Below are 2,358 nucleotides of genomic sequence, written 5' to 3'. Positions count from 1 at the left end.
TGGAGGGTCCAGAGGCATACTGGACATTGCCACCATCGTTAACAGCCAATAGGATTTATCGTTACGACTGGCGTAAGAGCAGGCTCTTGTATTACAGGAAGAAGAACGGCATGGTGGAAAAGACACGCAGACACGAGCCCGCCTGACCTGGAAAATGAAATGTTACCTTTAGCAAATCAAAGATCTCTGGTTATTTAAACAGGTTGTCGTGTGTGTGAGTAGTTCCTCAAAGGATCGACAGTGAGAATGAAGCAGCAAGCTCAGCACCTTTCTTCTGGGTGTTTCTTCCATTCTTCATGGCAGAAGTGTTCAAGGTCAACCAGGTTGGACGGGGAATGTTGGTGCACGGCCATTTTCAGGTCTCTCCAGAGATGTTCTATTGGGTTCAGGTCCGGACTGTTTTCTTAGTCACTGCTTGAAAACTAGATCACACACAGCAATGTGTTGCTTTCAGGACAACAAGATAATACATTCACAGACTTCACTTTGATTCATATTAGAATTAAGTGGGGCAAAGTTACTCTGTAGCTTAATAGGTTATTACCCAGGACAGCTTCTGTAAGGGCTGTGTGTTAAACATAGGTGTGTCTGAACATAGGTTTTGCACCTGACCTCTTCTAGCAATAAAGCGACGAAGAGCAGCTATGAAGGAGTCTGTATCCAGTGAAGACGCTAATTCCAAGTGTACTGCACAGATGGTAAGGCATGTAAAAATCACACCGTATTTTTTCACTGAACCTCTTCCACGTCTCACTTCGAATGGGCCAAAGTAGTCCACTCCGGTGTTTGTGAACGGAGGTTCGTCAGGCAAAACTCTGTCTTGAGGCAGGTTAGCCATTTGTTGTTGCCCTGGTGGTCCATGAGCACGCCGACACAATAGACACTTGGAAAGGATTCTCCTTATAGCTGAAGTTGCACCAGGGATCCAGTACTTGGGCTGTAACTTTGACAGCACATGATTGCGACCACTGTGACCCAGGTTCTCATTGCTTTGACTCTTCAGGCATAATAGCTCTGCTGAGCCTTCCTCCTACTCTGATGATGCCGTCGTGGAGAACTGGATTAAGCTTGTAAAGACTACTGCTTTTCTTCACATATTGACCCCTTTGAAGCATTGCGATCTCTTTGCCAAAGGTCTTTCCTTGACAATATCGGATGAGCTCTTGCTCTGCTGCATTCAAGTTCTCCACCGTGAGTCTGGAACCATTTTTCCTCCAAAGAACTGCCTTGTAGTTCCTCATCTCTTTGTCAACTTCAGGTGTTGCAAGGCGATAGGTCAACTCTTTCCTTTTTTGATACAAGCTTTGCAGGGTGCATTTAACTTTCAGCATCCAAGCAATAGCTCTTTTCAAACAAATCCATGAAGAGAAGTACTGTATTACCTTCAGTACAATATCACTTCGATCCTCAGCCACAATAGCACAAACCACAGCCTTCTTTACTTCAGGGTCCTCTGTGGTTATGACTGCAGTGTGTCCTGGGTTCTTGGGCCATTCTTCTATGGGTTTGGTGAGAAACTCCGGCCCCTGTAACCAAGTATGGCTCCGTGTGAAGTTCGCTGCATTCAGACCCCTTGTAGCATAATCCGCAGGATTTAGAGTGGTGTTAACATACCTCCGTTGATGAGGTTCGGAGATCTTCAAAATGGTCTCCACACGATTGGCAACAAAGGTGCGGAATCTGCTGGTTGTATTCCCGATGTACTTCTGTACTGTTGTGCTGTCTGTCCAGAATACGGACTGTTGCAGTTGTAGCTGCAGTTCCGATCTCAACGTCTGGTCCATGCGAGCGGCCATAGTGGCTGCAGTAAGCTCCATGCGAGGAATAGTCATGGGTTTAAGTGGAGCTACTCTAGCCTTCCCTAAAATAAAGGCACAGTGCATCTCGTTGTTGCTGTTCTTCTGTAGCAAATAGCTGACGGTCCCATAACCTTCTGCACTGGCATCAGCAAAGTGATGCAGTTGGTTAAATACTGCTTTACCAAAACCTGCGGGCTTAAGGCACCTAGGGACACTTAAGTTCTCCAGCTGTTGTAGCGCAGTCTTCCAAGTGGACCATTTATGAGCTAGCTCGTCAGGTAACAATACATCCCAGCCTGTCTTCAGTCTGCAGAGCTCTTGCAAGATTTTCTTGGCGGACAGCACCACTGGTGCCAAGATACCCAGTGGGTCACAGATAGAGCTCACAAGGGACAGAATGTTTCTCCTGGTAGGTGCTTTGTCAGGCAAAATGATTTTAAATCTGAAGCTGTCAGACTCGATGCACCAGCGAGCTCCTAAAGCTCTTTCAATAGAGAGAGTGTCTTGATCCAGGTCAAGATCTTTAACCTCTGTCGCTCTTTCCTCTTCTGGTATAGCA

Source organism: Monopterus albus, unplaced genomic scaffold (assembly GCF_001952655.1).
Source record: "Monopterus albus unplaced genomic scaffold, M_albus_1.0 scaffold287.1, whole genome shotgun sequence".
NCBI lineage: Eukaryota > Metazoa > Chordata > Actinopteri > Synbranchiformes > Synbranchidae > Monopterus > Monopterus albus.
Note: the sequence above shows the minus strand (reverse complement) of the source record.